The 19267-nt window shown below is 42.5% G+C and overlaps 1 long non-coding RNA gene and 6 other non-coding genes across 7 annotated transcripts; 6 read left to right on the plus strand and 1 right to left on the minus strand.

Moving 5' to 3' along the window:
- The first annotated feature begins 1406 nt into the window (after positions 1-1406).
- On the plus strand, positions 1407-1478 carry trnaw-cca (transfer RNA tryptophan (anticodon CCA)). Its single transcript has one exon. It is a non-coding gene; the product is annotated as a tRNA-Trp (tRNA).
- An 8158-nt stretch (positions 1479-9636) lies between these two features.
- Positions 9637-10477, plus strand: LOC116683104 (uncharacterized). The gene is made up of 3 exons (XR_004330524.1): positions 9637-9659; positions 9739-10122; positions 10210-10477. It is a non-coding gene; the product is annotated as an uncharacterized LOC116683104 (long non-coding RNA).
- A 2175-nt stretch (positions 10478-12652) lies between these two features.
- Positions 12653-12725, minus strand: trnar-ucg (transfer RNA arginine (anticodon UCG)). The gene has a single exon. It is a non-coding gene; the product is annotated as a tRNA-Arg (tRNA).
- A 1145-nt stretch (positions 12726-13870) lies between these two features.
- trnak-uuu (transfer RNA lysine (anticodon UUU)) lies at positions 13871-13943 on the plus strand. The gene has a single exon. It is a non-coding gene; the product is annotated as a tRNA-Lys (tRNA).
- A 1623-nt stretch (positions 13944-15566) lies between these two features.
- Positions 15567-15639, plus strand: trnak-uuu (transfer RNA lysine (anticodon UUU)). The gene has a single exon. It is a non-coding gene; the product is annotated as a tRNA-Lys (tRNA).
- Positions 15640-17009: 1370 nt separating this feature from the next.
- trnat-agu (transfer RNA threonine (anticodon AGU)) lies at positions 17010-17083 on the plus strand. The gene has a single exon. It is a non-coding gene; the product is annotated as a tRNA-Thr (tRNA).
- A 799-nt stretch (positions 17084-17882) lies between these two features.
- trnas-uga (transfer RNA serine (anticodon UGA)) lies at positions 17883-17964 on the plus strand. The gene has a single exon. It is a non-coding gene; the product is annotated as a tRNA-Ser (tRNA).
- The last annotated feature ends 1303 nt before the right edge of the window (positions 17965-19267 follow it).

Raw genomic sequence — 19267 nt, forward strand, 5'->3', positions numbered from 1 at the left:
TCATAATCAATATTGCAATATCACATTTTGTCAATATCGTGCCGCCCTAGTGTGTGTGTCTGTGTGTGTGGGTGTGTGTGTGTGTGTGTTGTGGGTGCTGTGTGTGTGTGTGTGTTGGGAGTGGGGCTGCTAATGTCAAGGGCTGGGAGGAGATGGATGCAGAACACGTGGTAGTACAGTGTGTGTCTGTGTGTGTTGTGTGTGTGTGTATGAGTGAGAGAGAGAGAGACAAATAAAAAAAGCTTCAAGTAGACTCTATAATATAATCATTTTTTTTCTATAATTTAAATTAAAATATCTGACTTTACTGCCACTATCTGTTTCTGCTTCTCTACCATATTTATAGTGTGTGATTTGCATAATACCAATCATAGCCTACATCACATATAAAAACTACCTCTGTCCCTGTTCTGTTTTTAAAGACACAACATTAGGTTTTTAATCAGACTGATAGTCAAACTGGAAATGTCCCCGTGTTTCTCCATTTTCGGGATTATGTTCCCAGTTTTGATCTCGGACGTCTGGTGACTTTATATCATATCAGAATATTCTAGTACTGCCCACTATGAATATTAAATAACGCCTAACCATGTGTCCTGTATCATAGCTACATGTATGACCTTGCAGCAAAAGAAACGTGTGAAAATCAGTTTGGTATTCAGTGAGGTTGATTGGTTGTTTAGAGGCTAAAAACAGGTTAAACTAACTGTCCCTGTTTAAACCTGTTGGGTGCTAACTCTAGCAGGAGGATAACACGGGGTAGACACCACCGATTGGTTTCATTTCTCTCTCCACTGACAGACCTCCTAATGTACAAACTACAGAGCTACGTGTTGAAATTGACTGGAATTCTCCTTTAGGAAAAGTCCATCTGCTTTAAAAAGATGTCTTAATGCACCTCTCCATATTTCTGACATTTGTCGTTACAATCATATGTCACTGTAAAAAATAGAATGTTGGCACATGTAGGGAGCTGCGTTGGGAACCGGAGGGTCGCCAGTTCAAGTCCCCATGCGGACCAAATTAAGAGTGTGGTTGGATGCCACTTCACATCCTGGGAACTGCCAGATACCCCCCCACCGCTCAAGGCGCTGGTCCAGCTGGTAGCCCACTCACTCTCACATCTCTCCATTAGTGCTTGAATAGATCCTGAGCGTGTGTGTGTGTATTTCAGGCCTGTGTGGATTACTGAAAAAGTGTACACAGAGTGTAAATTGTAATTTCCCCACTGGGGATCAATAAATATTATAGATGAAATTATATTAATCAAAAGAAAGATTATGTGTACGTATTACTCAAAAAGAACGTAGAGGCATATAACGTATAGGCATATGTGTATATGCCTTAAAAAGAACATATATGCATTAATCAAAACGAAAGTTGATGTGTACATGCATTAATCAGCAGACCTCGTGGCGCAATGGTAGCGCGTCTGACTCCAGATCAGAAGGTTGCGTGTTCAAATCACGTCGGGGTCAAATGTCCTTACTGCAGTTGTGTGTGTATTTCAGCCCTGTGAGTGATTAGTGACTGAGTGTAAATTTTAATTTCCCACTGAGGATCATTAAGTTATTTTAATCCAGTGGTCTCAACCGGTGGGGCGCGCCACCCTCTCTCCTGGGGGGCGCGAGTAGACTACAGGATGGGAGGTGAAAAAGACTGCTCAACCACGGGAGCTGCCGTGAGCCCCTCTCCCGTCCAAAAGCACTCACAGTTAGCAGTAGCCTCGCGCAGCAGGCACAGCCTGCAGTCAGAGCAGAGAGAAGACACACACCCCTCCGCGTCCAGGCTAGGGTGACCACCCGTCCCGCGTAGCGCGTGCGCGCACAGCGTTTGAAGCCCAATTCATACGTCCCGCAAATTGAGACTGTGTCACGCATAATCAATGCTTGCTCCAAAAAAAAGTTGTCGCTCTATCTTGGAGCCCGAGGCAGCCAAACAAACAACTCGTTCGGGATGAACTGCGCCTGTAAAGTAGACGAGAGCCGGCGGCAGCAGCCGTAGGGGGGGGGGACAAAAAGCTAGGTAAAGTCGGACAGTTTCCAGCCAATTTCAGAAGAGGAGGTGACAAAAACACTGTGGTGCAATTCCGATTTAATAAAATATATCAGATCATACCCACATATCAGCTGGAACAGTCTCTAGTTTTAATTGTAGCTCTCAGAATGTTCTACATGAGATCTGATGCTGATTTTAATTACAACAGACTGGAGATGATCTGTGATCTGAACGGATTTAGTCTCTCTGACTTCTAAACGTCCTATCAGCCAGAATGTACAGAATATGACTGTAAATCAGCCAAATAGTTAAAATCCCTCCGATTCGTTGTCATGACAGCGCACGCACGTTGCATACCAGACACTGGGAAGGGACTTTTAGGAACGCGCTTTCCAATTCAAAAAATGGAGAAAGAGCCCGAGTCTGAGCAGTCTGAGGCCCCCCCACCATCAGTTAAAAAGAGAAGGTGGGTACAAGGAAGACTGGGAAGACTCTTTTGTTTAAACTGTTCTGTGGTGTTGAGAAACTACAATTCCTGTTAGTTCTATAATTTTATTATGTATTTAAAGTGAATAAATTGTAAGGAAATATAAAATTAATAGCTAAAGTAAATCGTAAGTGGAAGTGCATCTGTCAATTATATTATAATTGTATGAATGTTCAAAATATTAATCTTTATTTAGAAAATACACATTGGTTGGCCTATTCATGAGCTTACATCAGCAGTTACACATGTTCAGGGGCATAGGGCATTATTAATATACCATGTAAGGTGGTATGTGCTAGAAATGGGTAAACCAGTATTAGTGAGTCTGCTCGTGGGGGGGAGGGGGGTAGGCACCGCTGCGCCAGGCAGTGTCCCACATTGTCCCTCAGAAACATACCACTTGTCCCCCCTTGGGCTTATTAGCAGGTGGTCACCCTATTCTTAAGTGAGTTTTATCTTTAAGCTTTTGAGTGTTGTTTAGGTTTTATCTGCTTTATCTATTACCGGACAGCGGGGGCACGGAGCAGAGCAGAGCGGCCGTTAGGGAGGAATCCTCCTCCGTGTTCAGTCCCCTCCTTTTGAACGGGCGGCAAAAATCTTAACGTTGGAACTTTATGATGAATAGAAATGTTGACAGGTTGATTTCTGTTAATAACAAACACAACTATAGTCAATATAAAAAAACAAAATATGACAAGCCATCTTGGTCATCTTTCCACTGTTCCTACAATCACCACTGGTTGGAAACTAAAGGATCCAAACTCAAAGGATGTTCCTCTTTAACTAAAAGGTCTATCTCTGTAGGGATCCATCCTAATGTTGTCACACTTAGAATAATAATCTGAGTCTGTCAGCAGCAACAACACAACCTTTAGTGGACGCTGACTTTACCTTTAAATTAGGAGTTTAAAACAGAGACACAACAGGAAGAATAAATCCATCAAATCAAGTCCCCAATAATCAGCATGTGGCTTGTTTTATTTCAGGTAGTCACCATGGAGCTGTTCCAGATTCCCAGACATTTAAAACAAGTCAATCATTGGCGTTATCCTACGAGTCAGATGATAAATCAGCTGTTTGCTATTTGAGCTGCTCTGTTTCCTGCTGCTCCGTCATTCTTTAGTGTCCTCTGGAAACAGGTTGCTGTCCTTTATGTTTCTTTTGGATGACAATCATCAGTGTCTTTGCTTTAGTCTGGAGAAACTCCAACAGATTTAAAACCATGCAGTCACAGAAAATACAAACAGGAATAGAAAATGTCAGACAAAGAATATGAAATGAAAAGTCCCCAAAGTAGGAAAATATAAGGTTCATCTACCAAACACCAATACTGAGAGCATCCAATTAAACATGGCCGACTTCGTATGTCGGTAATGAAGAGAAGAATGTTTGGACTTATTACAGATTCATTTTATTTTTATTTAACCTTTATTTAACCAGGAACAATCCCATTGAGCTACAATAAATCTTCTTCAGGGAATAAGTTTCATAATACATAAAAGACAGGAATGGTTCCATACTACAACACAAACAAGATATTACACTTAACTTAAGCAGACATACAACTTAAAAACAGGTTCCACTGAGATTTGAACTCAGATTGCTGGATTCAGAGTTAGAGTGCTAACCATACACCATGGAACTTTTAGAAGTGTTGCAGGGGTATACTAGACAGTTTCTTTCATGATATCCACATGTGTGCTATTGAAGGTACACAACAATCACAACAAAGATGAAAAAGCAAATTAATGGGCCAACTTAAGTCATTTAGTTAGTTAAGCATCCAGAGGATGTGGGAAAAGCAAGTCAAGAACAGGTTTTGAAGGACTTGCCACAGACAGTGAATACAGCAGTAGATATGTCTACTGTGTACAAACACATGGTAACTTTATATCTGTTGACAGTAAAGATGCTCACAAAAAAGCTTAACTTGCAATTGCGTTTCTTGCGCAGATTCATGTCTTCTTAAATAAAAGTAATTTCTAAGTTCTTTATTCCCAATATCATGTCTCAGACGTTAGTTCCAGATGAAAACACTAGTTGTCAGAAGTGGGATTTGAACCCACCCTCCAGTGGAGACTGCGACCTGAACGCAGCGCCTTGGACCGCTCGGCCATCCTCTGATCCAACAGATCTTCAGTAGGACCTGTCTCAAAAATTATAAGATAGTGAATTAAACATGTCATGATATAGTAGGTTCTCAGTCATCCATGTCATAGTTAAACAAGGGAAGGTTTCTCAACTGTCAGCCCACAATATGGGCGTTCATGGAGACATGGAAGTAAGTCACCAGGGTGGCAAACTGTTATGGATCCGTCAAGATGCGTATCCAACGCAGATCTCTCTACTCGGCATGTCTGACCACAACTCTGTTCATTTGGTTCCGTCTTACAACCGTCCCCTCAAGAGAACAAGCCGAAACGAAAGTTAGTTCCGGTTTGGTCAGAGGACTCGATGCAGTGTCTACAGGAATGCTACTGCTGCACTGACTGGGATCTATTCAAAAACAATGTAAGGACATTGATGAGCTCAAAGAGACTGTTTCTGCATACATCCCCTTCTGTGAGACTTAGTCATCCCTCGTAAATCCTCTCCATATGTCCAAATAATATACCATGGGTCTCCAAATCTGTCAAAAGCATAATAATGAATGAAATATTCTTCATCCAAGGTAACATGACTCAATACAGAGTACTTCAAAAACAAGCTAAAAGGAACTTAAGCTTGCAAAACTTAATTATAAGGAACAAAGTTGAGAACATGCTGAGCACAGGCCACTCACGTCCTGCATGGGAGGGTGTGAAAGCAACGATGGGGATGCAGCCTAAGAAGTGTCTGTTCCCCACCAATGGCATGTCACACCTTGCCCTCTCAAATGAGCTGAAGTTTTAATATTCATGATTTTAGTGTGGAGCTGTCAGTTTTTAACAACGTTGCCCCAACGCTTAAAAACAAGAACAGGCTGCAATATGTAGTTAACGTGTGTGGCAAGATTTCTCACAACCCTCTGACTGACTTAAACTCTGTATATGAGACAAGGTCCCTCAAGGAGGCCCAATCAGTCCTGGCCGACCCTAGTCACCCCCTGAACAGCTGCTTCATTTTGTTGCCGTCTGGCCGCAGATTCAGTCTAAAGCCTAAATGCAGGACAAACAGACACAAAAACTCTTTTGTCCCTGCTGCTATAGGCTTGTTTAATAAGTCAATGTGAGGTGTGGACTTCTATGTAGTACGTATTTATTTTATTTCTAGATGTATGGCTGTTGTCTTGTATAACCTGTGTGTTATTTATGTTACATGCTGCTGCACAACAAATTGCCCCCCGGCGATAATAAAGACTCCTTGAACCTTGAAGGGCAACAGGACTTAGTAAAAAGGTCCTCCGCAGTAGTTTTGTCTCTCATCCAAAAGAATACTTTAGTTGTTTTTTACACAGAAAGGGTTGGACACAGAGCCCACTCCCCCACCCATATCTGACAATTGAAAGCTGTGGGGAAAGGGGGGTTCCAAAGCTAATAGACCATCAACAAGCAGTTCTGATGCTCTATACTGGCCCATTCAGGATGAACACTGTATACTCTGACTGCAGCAACACAAGTTCAAATTTCGGTGATACCTAATTTTTATGGTGATTACAAGACTGAATGCAAAGTGTGTATCCCCCATGTAACTCAAAGTGACGTGACGTTGTTTGCTTTGTTTGTCAAAAAGTAACCAGAAAGGTTACTCTACCAACCCGGTTTGATAAAACATTAGATCTCTGTTACACTGCACAAATAAGGGAGCATATCAATCAATCAAGCTGCCTCCATGATGATCTACAGACATAGAAATGTTCCACCAGCCGCAAAAGGCTGACCCATGGCTAAATGACACCACAAGGGCCCTTAGGCAACACTGCAGACAAGCTGAACGAAGATGGAAAGACAATCTACATGTGTCACTGGGTGTATTAAGGGACAGTCTATCCACATACCAGAATGCTGTGAAGGTGGTGAAGATGCAGCATCTCTCGTCATAGCTACCAATTGCCACAAACCTAGATTGATATTTAATACTATTAACTCATAAATCCATGCACCTCTGCTTCGACTGATGCGTCAATTAGTACATTTGAGAAATTTCTTGGTTATTTTATTGACAAAGTAGCATCTATCAGGGAAATTACCAGTGCTAATTTTAAGGCAGGACAAATTGATCAGGATGGGAGTGGACCTCTATCTGGTAGACTGGATCAGAGACTACCTCACCGACAGGCCAACGTACGTCAGGCTGAAGGACATCATGTCTGACACTGTGGTCAGCAGCACTGGAGCCCCCAGGGCACAGTGCTGGCCCCTCTTCTCTTTACCCTGTACACCTCGGACTTCTGCTACAACTCAGAGCTGTGTCACATACAGAAGTACGCAGATGACACAGCCATCGTTGGTGTATCAGGGGTGACAGGGAGGAGGAGTATCGGAGTCTGGTGGGGGACTTTGCTCTCTGGTGTTGCACTAACTGCCTACAGCTCAACACCTCTAAGATGAAGGAGCTGGTTGTTGACTTTGGGAGGTCAACGGTGGCTGGACAGCAAACTGGGCTGGACAACACACAGCAGCCACCTGTATAGGAAGACACAGAGCCGGCTGTACTTCCTGAGGAGACTGCGCTCCTTTAAAAACTGCAGCAAACTGCTGTGGATGTTTTACCAGTCTGTGGTCACCAGTGTCCTCTTCTACACTGTGGTGTGCTGGGGGGGCAGCATAACAAAGAAGGACATCCACAGGCTGGAAAAACTGATCAGGCGGGCCGGCTCTGTGGTCGGCATGAAGCTGGAATCACTGGTGACGGTGGCAGAGAGAAGGACATTGGACAAACTGCTGGACATTACTGAAAATGCCAGCCACCCCCTGCACACCGTCATCAGCACCCAGAGGAGCCGGTTCAGTGGAAGGCTGCTCCTTCCCAAAAGCCGGACCAACAGACTTAAGGACTCCTTTGTCCCTCATGCCATCAGACTGTACAACTCCTCACTAGGGGGGAGAAGGAAATAGGGCAGAGAGGACAATACATACATACATACATACACACATACATACATATATACACACAGTACACATACATACGTACAGTACACATACAGACAAACATACATGCACACCTGGACTTAAATTCACACCTGGTCACTTTATCACTTTAACACTGGACTCAACACTGACACTTTAATAATAATGTATGGTCTTTTCTTTGTTTATTTGACGAATGTTCTTATTGTTGTTCTTATTATTGTTATTTTGCTGTCTTTATACTGTCTTTTTTCATCCATTTTTTATTTCTTTTTCTTGCTAAAACTGCTGCTGTAGCTTTCAATTTCCTTGAGGGAGTCATCCCAAAAGGATCAATAAAGATAAGTCTAAGTATAATACAATGACGGTTCAAGTCCACATGTGGCTGGAGAGATGCCACTTCACCTCCTGGGCACTGCCAGGTACTCTTGAGCAAGGCACTGAACCCCCCCCCCCAAAGGCACAGGTCCAGCTGGCAGCCCACTCACTCTGACATCTCTCCATTTGTGCATGAATAGGTCCTGAGCGTGTGTGAGTGTTTTTCAAACCTGTGTGTGGTTACTAACAGAGTGTAAATTGCAATTTTCCCACTGGGGATCTTATGTGATCTTATTAACAAATAAATTTGATGTGTATATGCATTAATCTAAAAAAAAGTTGATGTGTATATGCATTAATCAGCAGACCTTGGCGCAACGGCAGTGTGTCTGACTCCAGATCCGAAGGTTGTGTGTTCAAAACACTCGGGGTCAAATGTTTAGTGGTGACGGTAGCTCAGTCGGCCTTTGCAAGTGCCCATGTGGACCAAAGTACAGAGTGTGGATTGGTGGCTGGAGAGATGCCACTTGCTTGCCAGGCCCTGAACCCCCCCCAACTGCTCAGGGTGCTGGTCCAGCTGGCAGCCTACTCACTCATACCTCTCTCCATTTGTGCATGGTCCTGAGCATGTGTGTATTTCAGGCCTGTGTGTGATCACTAACAAATTGTAATTTCCCCACTGGGGATCAATAAATATTGTATGTTAAATTATGTTAATCAAAAAGAAAGTTGATGTGTATATATGACATAATGAATTGTGATGATGACATAATGAATGGTGATGATGACATAAAGAAAAGGAAGTTGACGTGTCTATGCATCAATCTAAAAGAAAGTTGTAATGATGACATAATGAATGATTATTTAATGAAACGAAAGTTGATGTGTATATGCATAAATCAAAAAGAAAGTAACTTATTATTTGTTAATGTAAATTCTGAAAAGCATAGAATTTGTCAAAGTAGCATGAAATAGGGCTGTTGGTGAGTTTGCAGGTGCAGTGAACATTTCCATGGTAACAGGGAGTTCCACCAATCAGATATGTCACTGTAAAAAATAGAATGTTGGCACATCAAAGGAATGCTTTTGATCCTTTAATGCGGATCAAAGGTGCTTACGATGTTCTGGTTTCAGATCAGGTCCATATTAAAATGATTGCACATGTAATGATTTTTATGACCACTGTGCACTTTGTACTAATGAGTGGCAAATAACTGTTTTTGTCTTTTTCTAAGATGTATATTCTGTGATGTCTGAGTAGTTACAGTGTGTAATTTTTCTACCTAATGGATATTTTCTAATGTGTTTTGTTTCCATAAGAGTGTTTTCTAGCTGAAGAAGAAATTATTTGGATTTTCTGTGTACTAACAGGTGGCACCCACATCTTCTACCATATCCATGAATTCATTCCCACAACTCTCAATTGCTCCAGTACAAGATGACACCATGGCTAATGGTACCCAAGCGCAAAATGTGGTTGCAAATCAGGTAACCAATGTTGACACTGTATACACATTTTTAAGTATTTATTTATTTATTTTTTTGTATACTATTTGATTGTGAGTAATGCCTTTATTTTTTTATTTTTTTATTTAGGCTCTTCAAGAATTGCGAGCTATACGTGCCCAGCAAGACCAGAAGTATAATAAAACTTTGTTAGTGGATCAGGAGAAGGTAATACTTAAAAGTTCTACTTACGTATAATTCACATTCTCTTACAGGATGCATACATACTTTAGAATGTGATCTTCTTTTAATAGGAGAGGAAGAGACTAGGCTACCATGCCTGTGAGGAAAGACGTCAAAAGGTTTGTTTGTAATATATTAGTTTGGTAAACTAGCTAAAGGTTTTTTAATTTTATTTTTAAATGAGAAGTCACATTTCAGGCTATTGAGGCAAGACGTCAGCGACTCTCTGCATGTGAGGAACCCTCAGATGGGGTGTTCATCAAATTTAAATATCCAAATGGACACATCAATATGAGGAAATTCAGCTTGTTGGAGCCAATCCATGTGAAATGTGTTCAGCTTAAGGAAAAATATCAGGTGTCTTCTCAGTGGGTTGGAACACTTGACTAACACTGTTTCACATCTTTTAAGATCTTGTTTGACTTTGTGGGACAAGATGATATTGCCAGTGAAATCTTTGTGGTGCAAGAAGCCACATCACCAAGATCAATTGAGAGCACTTCCTCCGGGTCAATAATGGATCATGGCATAAAAGCAACCTCAACTTTATATGTACTTTGGTTTTCAAATCATGATGTACAGGTAAATGTGTGCTGGATTAAATTCCTGTTTCAAATTAAAACAGTGTTTTGGTTTGCAAGCTCATGTATTGTGCATGTTCGTATTCAGGAAATTCTGTCGGATCAACAAAATGATGGAGCTTATGCCCTACGCCATACATCTCATGGTCAGTCATCGCTGTGTGAGACCTCCTCCCAGCCAAGTCTCTCTGTGCCCTTTCTCCAGCCACTGCTGTGTGAGACCTCCTCCCAGCCAAGTCTCTCTGTGCCCTCTCTCCAGCCACTGCTGTGTGAGACCTCCTCCCAGCCAAGTCTCTCTGTGCCCTCTCTTCAGCCACTGCTGTGTGAGACCTCCTCCCAGCCACTGCTCACTCTGTTCTCGCAACCACAAGAAATCTTGACTCTCCATGATGAACCATCACTTCCTCCTTCATCTGCCCAGGAATCAATCATTATTCTTGATGAACAAGATGAGACAGTATTACAAAATCAGTCTCCTGTTTCAACACATGACCTCAGAGGACCTGATGATGAGTAGGTTTTTCCTCATTAACTTGACTTCACATTTTTGTGTATTTAAAAAATATATATGTATATATATATATCCTGTTATATTTAATCAGGTGTTAAACTTATAAAATATGGTACATATTTGGCATATTAATAAAATGCATGAACTTATTTGGTTGCAGGATTGATCTACAGACCATATTGGAAAAAATGGTCAGCAAAGTTGATGGAAGCTTCTGTCCCACAAGAAACCAAATAAATGTGTGCAGGGATAATGTTTTCCTGTGTAGCCTGCGGGCGTTCAAGCGTAGGTCCTTCAACCCTGAAGCAAAATTGAATGTTGTGTTTGTGGATGACGATGACAATGGTGAAGGGGCAGTTGACGAAGGGGGCCCAACAAGAGAGTACCTAAGGCTGTTGATGAGGGCCGTCCACCAGTCAAATATCTTTGAGGGACATGAGAAAGACCGGCAGTTGTCTCTTGATACTCAAGGTAGGGAATCCCAAATTCTTAAGACTGTTGTTCAACTGGCAGAATTCTAGAAATTTATTTGGAAAAACTCATTTAGAAATTATTTGTCCTGTATGATTTATTTTGTTCTGTTTGGGTTGGGCAGATTTCATCAGGTATTGTCTGTATCTTATATTCTTGGTAAGAATTTTTCCATGATTCCCAAAGGTGCAATAGTAATTTGTAGTAGCACTAATATTAATCATAGCACGTTAAGGTATTACATTTTCAGGACGCAGAGCAGTCTTTTAGTTATGTTTTTATTTTTAGCTTTGCAGACTAAACTTTAACTGTGGTTCAGCCGCAGGTAACCAGTGTCGTGAGGATATCGACATCCTCATAAACACGAGGGCTATGTTGCTTAAACATCTCATTTATGTAGGGAAGGTGTTGTTAGAAGCCAATTTTGGACTCTCTCACGCTTTCATTATTTTCTATCTGTCTTTTAGGAAGGAAACAAAAACAGTCCAAGATGCAAACAGTGCAATTGCAGAGGCAGCCGATAGTCTCAGCATTATAGGTGCCTTAAGACATGTGTCCAGCCTGCAGGAGAAGCTTACTTTAAACTAGATGTGGAAAGTTGAAAGGTTGATTTCTTTCACTTATACTGTGGCTTAAAACACATTCCACTGAGATTTGAACTCAGATCACTGGATTCTGAGTCCAAAGTGCTAACCATTACACCATGGAACCTTTAAAAGTGTTGCAAGTGTTTACTTGACATTTTCTTTTTTATAATAACCACATAATATTGATATGATATGATATTGAAGGCACACAACAATCACAACGAAGATGAAAAAGCAACACATATTGGCCAACTTAAGTCATTTAGTTAGCTAAGCGTTCAGAGGATGTGGGAAAAGGCAAGTCAAGAACAGGTTTTCCAAAAGTAGAATGGGAGCCCGAGCGTTCCTCTCCTGTGGAACCAGGTTCCAGTTTGGGTTCAGGAGGCAGACACCGTCTCCACATGTAAGAGTAGGCTTAAGATTTTCCTCTTTGATAAATCCTATAGGTAGGGCTGGCTTGGGTGAGTCCTGAACCATCCCTTAGTTGTGCTGCTATAGGCCTAGACTGCCGGGGGACTTCCCATGATGCACTAGGTACCTCTCTCCTCCTCCTTCTCTCCATCTGTATGCAACCTCATATGCCTTTGAGATACAAAAACTTCTTCACTTGCGTAAATGGCCTGTTTGTGCATACAAAAGGTGGATACAGATGATCTTGGGTGTAGGGTTTGGTGATTTTATTACCCCTAAAGTGTCTGCCGGTGCTTAGCCTTATTAGCACCACACTCAAACCATCTGAGCTAACCGGCCTGCTTTTTAAGTGTTTGAAAAAGAAAGATTTCCGGAACCAAACCAGGCAAAATCAAGCAAAATTGGGCCAGTTCTGGATGGGCTACCTGGTTGTGAATGGTTTGTAGGGACTGCATATGTTTTCGGCCTTGCAAAAAAGAAATGGAAAGCATAGCTATAGAGTCCAAACCAAGGTGCTACATGCTCCCATTCTGGAGGTAGACAGGAGTTTCTAACCACGAAGGGACTTGAACCCTCAATCTTCTGATCCGAAGTCAGACGCCTTGTCCATTAGGCCACATGGTTGCAAGAAAAGGTAATATTTCCAAATCTGAATTGCCATGGTTTATCTGAAATTCAGGCGCGAGGTAACATTTAAAAAAAAGGCAGACTAATTAGGTGGCCAGTTAGCTTTTGTTGAAGGAAATAGATTGAATGCTAGGCACATCATTTACCTGTGACTCATATTGCACTTACTGAGCAGACAACCTTACAACTGTTGTGGCCTTGCTACAAAAGACATGGAAAGCAGAGCTATAGAGATTGAGACTTGTTTTTTGCGTTAATGGCCGATTTGTGCAAACAAAAGGTGGATACAGATTATTTTGGGCGTAGGGTTTGGCGATTTTAGTACCCCTAAAGTGTCTGCCGGTGCTTAGCATTTTTAGCACCACACTCAAACAATCTGAGCTAACCGGCCTGCTTTTTAACTGTTTAAAAAGAACAGATGTCCAGAAACAATTAGAGTTCTGGATGAGCTGGATGAGTTGTACACTTTGGCAATTCTGAACACTTTCAGACACTGTTGTCTCATGTAAGTAACATGCACAAGTCTTCAAAAAGAAATGTGGCTGTTTTCATGCAGGTTTGCATCATAACAATGCGGGTGCTATCTCTAAATGAACAATGGCAAACCTACATCCATCTTGATAGCACCCAAATCTCTGTGCTGATCTCCCTGCTTGGATGGCAAGTCATCTGGTGGATTTTTCCCGTCAAGAGGAAGCGGATCAAGAGGGAGTGTTGTTTTATTGTACCCACTAGCAATAAAGTTTATTTGTCTAGAGCCGTAAAATTGCATTAGGTTATCAACGTTTTGAGCAAAAAAGAATACCACAGCTCAAGTCCCTGGTAAGGCAACAGCTTGATTGTGTGATATGTATGAAGTGCTCGCTAACGTCATCTGTCATGCAGGTTTGCAGGATGTTCACAGTCTGCTAGTGGCCATGATGAGTTGTGACTTTGAGCTTTTTAACTGTTTTGGCCAATTTAGCCAATTTTCAACAGTTTGTGCAATAACAATTGGTGTTCTCAGGCATTGTGCAAAACGTGGTCTACCCTCCTGCAGTCCAGAAGACTGTGATCATGGCAACAGTTTAATGGTCTTCATTTACTTAAACTTCAATCTGTAGTTCAGGAGATTATTTTTTCCACAGCCAGTAGTTTTAGAAGCCTGGGTAGCTCAGTCGGTAGAGTATCAGACTTTTAATCTGAGGGTCCAGGGTTCAAGTCCCTGTTCAGGTGTAGAGTTGACGTTCTTGAACACTTCAGATACTGCCATATCGTTTGTGTTCCATCCATAAGTCTTTAAAAAGAATTGTGGCTGTTTTTCAAGCAGGTTTGCATCATAACAATGTTGCTGGTAAGTCTAAATATACAATAGGCAACCTATGTCCATCTTGCTAGCACCCAAATCTCTGTACTCATCTCCCTGCTTGGATAGAAGGTCATCTGGTGCATTTTTCTTGTCACGAGGGCTAAGTGTTGTGGTCTGGTGCATTCCCCAACCTGTGTCGTGTCTTCCCTTTCTTCTGTGTGTCTTGTCTGTCTTGCCGTGAGGGCGTTCCAGGGGATCTAGAGGCGTGGCTTTCCATCTACGTTCTGTCATCCACTCAGCTGTTCCTCATCACTCATCACCCACTGCAATACATAAACCCGGGCTGACCGCCTCTTCAACGCCAGATCATTACATGCACTATTGTGGTAACTGGGCTCCTAGTCATTTGCGCCTGTGTTGTTGTTTGTTGTTGTATTCTAGTACTAACTCTGCCTCTCCTTAGATCCATCCGTTGTCCCTCCGAGCTGCCTTCCTCCCTCACGCCGACCAGCCACCTGTCTACACCAGTGTTTGAACCCCTCCGTGCTCATTAAACGTGCCTTTTGTATCTCTATGGTTCTGGGTCTTACTAACCGTAACACTAAGAGTATAGAAGTGGAACAAGAGGGAGAGTTGTTTTTTTGCACCCACCAGCAATAAAGTTTACTTGTCTGAAGCTGTGTTGTTTGAATTAGGTTATCAATGTTTTGAGCGAACAAGAATACCACAGCTCAAGTCCTCGGTAGGGCGACAGCTTTATTGTGGGATATGTATGAAGTGCTGATCTCTATGCTTTGATGGCAAGTCATCTGGTGGATTTTTCCTTCCATGGCAACAGTTAATCTTCTTCATTTACTTGAACCTCAATTTGTAGTTCAGGAGATTGTTTTTTCCACAGACCTCTGTTTTTGAAGCATGGGTAGCTCAATGTTGGTGGTACGTCTAAATGAACAATGGCCAACCTACATCCATCTTGCTAGCACCCAAATCTCTGTGCTGATCTCCCTGCTTGGATGGCAAGTCATCTGGTGGATTTTTCCTGTCACGAGGGCTTTTGATCAAACTACGTATAGTGCTTCCGCATGAGGACACTAAGGGTATAGAAGCGGAACCAGAGGGAGAGTTGTTTTATTGTACCCACTAGCAGTAAAGTTTATTTGTCTGTAGCCATTAAATTGCATTAGGTTATCAACGTTTTGAGCGAAAAAGAAAACCACAGCTCAAGTCCCTGGTAAGGCAACAGCTTGATTGTGTGATATGTATGAAGTGCTCGCTATTGTTATCTGTCATGCAGGTTTGCAGGATGTTCAGTCTGCAAGTGGCCATGATGAGTTGTGACTTTGAGCTTTTTAACCGTTTTGGCCAATTTAGCCAATTTTCAACCAGTTTGTGCAATAACATTTGGTGTTCTCAGGCATTGTGCAAATCGTGGTCTACCCTCCTGCTGTCCAGAAGACCGTGATCATGGCAACAGCTTTTTGGTCTTCATTTACTTGCACTTTAATTTGTAGTTCAGGAGATTGTTTTTCCCACAGTCCTCTGTTTCAGAGGCCTGGGTAGCTCAGTCGGTAGAGCATCAGACTTTTAATCTGAGGGTCCAGGGTTCAAGTCCCTGTTCAGGCGTAGAGTTGCACATTCTGCTAGATGAGTTGTCCATTTGACATGCCTGTATGGATATGGACAAATTCAGACACTATCATATCATGTATGTTCCATGCACAAGTCTTTAAAAAGAATTGTGACTGTTTTTCAAGCAGGTTTGTATCATAACGATGTTGCTGGTAAGTCTAAATGAACAATGGGCAGACGGAATGGATAGATGGAAGCAACCCTGTTCATTAGCTCATTGTATTCTTGCAAGACAGGCTTCTCTGTAGAAGGCGCTGTAGCTTAGTGGTTAAAGCGCCTGCCTTGTAAACAGGAGATCCTCCGTCCAAATCCCAGCAATGCATAGTTATCACTTAATGAAGTGTAGGCATGTCATTCTTAATAAGTGCAACAAAGTTACCAATTGTCTAATTTTTAGAGCAAAAAAGTGACATGTAATGTTGTCTTGTATCGTAACATTATATGTGGCCACATTCAGCCCATTCAAAACAAGCTTTAAAAGCATTAACAAATGTGTTCAATCCATTTCCTTTCTCAAAAAACAAGGAATGATTTCTTTCAAAATCTAATATTGTCCACAACCCTGTTCCAGGGTACAAGCGGCCAAAATGCGTTTCCTCAGGAGGGGGGCTGGTATCTCTAACCCAATGGATGGTGGGGGCTTGGAGTAAAGCCGCTGCTCCTTCACGTCAAAAAGAGCCAGTTGAGGTGGCTCGACAAAGGGAAGTTTGGGGTCCCCTGCTTGAGCTGCTGGACAAAGATAGATGGATGGAAGCAACCCTGTTCATTAGCTCATTGTATTCTTGCAAGACAGGCTTATCTGTAGAAGGTGCAGTAGCTTAGTGGTTAAAGCGCCTGTCTTGTAAACAGGAGATACTGGGTCCAAATCCCAGCAGTGCCTGGTTCTCACTTAAGGAAGTGTATGCGTATGATTTGTGATTCTTAACAGGTGTAAGAAAGTTACCAGTTGCCTGATTTTCCAGAGAACAAAAGTGACATGTGATGTTGTCTTATAACATTATATGTGGCTGAAAACAGTCTATACCAGTGGAGTGGAATGCTGGCTTTAATAGGTGCAGGTGGCCTGCACGCTGTTAGGTCAGTCATTTTGGGAATCATTGGTTTAGACTTCCACCAATGACACTCATCAAGGGTGTAGGTGATGACGGATGGCCTCGCGCCCTCTTACCCATCTCACCCCGGACACAAACTATTCCAGCTTCTCCCCTCTGGAAAGCGCTACAGAGCACTTTACGCCAAAACCAACAAAGTCAGGACCAATTTCTTACCACAAGCCATCACTCTGATGAAATATTTGCACCGCTCTTCTATGGCTTCTGAGTGAGAGTAAGTTTGTTGTTTTGTCTGTTAGTAGTACACAAGGGGGTGCTGTGGCTTAGTTGGTTAAAGTGCCTGTCTAGTAAACAGGAGATCCAGGGTTCAAATCCCTGCAGAACCTTGTTGTTGCAGTCATTACCTCTGTTTGTATCCCATCATCATGTCTACCAAATCCCCATGCTACTCATTAAGCCCTGGTAGCAAATGAAAAAGGTATGTTACATTTACACAGAAAAACTACATCAACACAGACTTAAGATGATACATGAAAACACATGAAATTCAGAGCAATGCAAATTTAAGATAGTTCATTCATCAGGTTTTGTGGTTCTGTTTATAGAAACTACATCCTGTTATATCGCGTGATCATACATGAATTTTCGAGATCCTGTGGGTCCTTGTGACTTCAGTGGCCCGTCAGGTGGGTGTTGATGGACTGCGGATCACAGAGCAGACATGAAGCAGAGGGGATCCTCAGTTGGTGGAAGTCAGGGGTAAGGCCTCCTGCACACTGCCTGTGTGGTGTGAGCATGGTATTTCTGTTGTGTAGCATTTTCTTGGTCTTTGCACACCAGAAACATTTCTGACGTGGCGATGTTACTGCTAGCCTTGTTTGTACACATGTGTGTTTCTCATTGACATGTGATTCAATAACTTGTTAATTATTAATCTGGACTGGTTCAGAAATGAATCAGATCAACTAAAGGGGGTGGATTAACTACCCACATTGCACCTGAAATACCCTCAAGATTTGAATGATCCTTTGAAACTGAAGTGCTTGGGAATCCCCATCAGTCATTCAGATCTTGCCAAGGTACTTGTGAGATAGCCTCTATCTTTGTCTGATTGATGGTACCAACTGTAATGGAGTCTGTCTGGCCTCAGGGGTTCTCCGCTGTAAAAACAGGAAGCTTTTTACAGCTGTGATGGCTGAGTGGTTAAGGCGTTGGAGTTGAAATCCAATGGGGTTTCCCTGCGCAGGTTCAGACCCTGCTCACAGCGATTTCAAACTACAGAATAAATAAGAATTCAGTGAGATATAGGGGAGGATGACATTTTGAGAAATTACAGTTCATTGGTGGTGCAGATCCCTACCAGTTGGCTCCCTCTTCTTAGATCCATGATGACACAGTGATTCTTCTTTCAGTTGCATATCGCGATATAGTCAACTAATATCAAATAATCAATGTATTAATTTTCATTCCAGCAGCACTGAAGACGTTAAAATCACGCGGTCAGTGCCCAAAGTGCCAGTGCTCGTGTTTGCTTGGCAGTTTCTTTTAATAATATCCTCATGTATTCTTGTTACCACTGCTGTCGTATTTGTTTGTTTTGCCGCGCGTATGTCCTGTGTTTTTCTTTTTTTGTATGCAAATAGCGCTGTGCCGGTGCTTGCGGATGACTGGTGAAGGCAGCCCACACCCAACTCATGATTGGTTGCAGCTGTTGAGTACGGGATATTTAAAGAAGCAAGATGGCGGAGGTCAGGGGGGAAGAGGCCAGCAGGCATTCCTCATCCTCCTCGCCTCCCAACCGGCCAGCCACACGTTGTCTTATTAAGTTGATGTTGGTTCAGTACTTTTCAGTTTCCTATGTGTAAGGGTGGACCTCTAGAAGTGTTTGGTTTTTCTCCTGTTTTTCTCAGTTTATCGGCACGGCGCCACAGCACGAAGGCGTTGTAGGCAGACACGTCGAGGATGTTGTGGAACACGTCGAGGGGCCAGCGCGCCGTCTTCCTGCGGCAGCTGTACGTGCCCACAAGCTTGTTCCCTGTGTGCGTGTCCAAACAAGAACATGGAACATGGAACGAGATGGAAGAAAAAATGTAAAAACTACACACACACACAAAGACAATTGTACGGCAATGGTAAACAAAAAAACAAAACAAAATAACAACAAAGCAATACAACACCTCGAAAGGGCACCAGCTGCTCGTCCACCGTCATGTCGGCGCCCGGGTTGTAGAGGCGAGCCAACTGCCTGTCCACGTGTCCCACACCTCTCGTACGGCCTCATTGCGGGACCGGTACACGCCTCCAGCTGAAGAGGAAGTGATGCAGCGGCGCCTAGAAGCTGAGGAGACAGGCTTAATTGCGGGTGGTGGAACATGTCTATGTCTGTGGATCCTCATGGAGGCAGCTTGATTGATTGTTATGCTCCCTTATTTGTGCAGTATTACCAAGATCTAATTTTTTATCAAACCGGGTTGGGTAAGTAACCTTTCTGGTTACTTCTTGACAAACAAAGCAAGTAAGGTTACTCAAAGAAAGTTACTGGCTGGGAATCAAAGCCATATCAACTGCTT

This window comes from Etheostoma spectabile, unplaced genomic scaffold (assembly GCF_008692095.1).
Source record: "Etheostoma spectabile isolate EspeVRDwgs_2016 unplaced genomic scaffold, UIUC_Espe_1.0 scaffold00018894, whole genome shotgun sequence".
Taxonomy (NCBI): domain Eukaryota; kingdom Metazoa; phylum Chordata; class Actinopteri; order Perciformes; family Percidae; genus Etheostoma; species Etheostoma spectabile.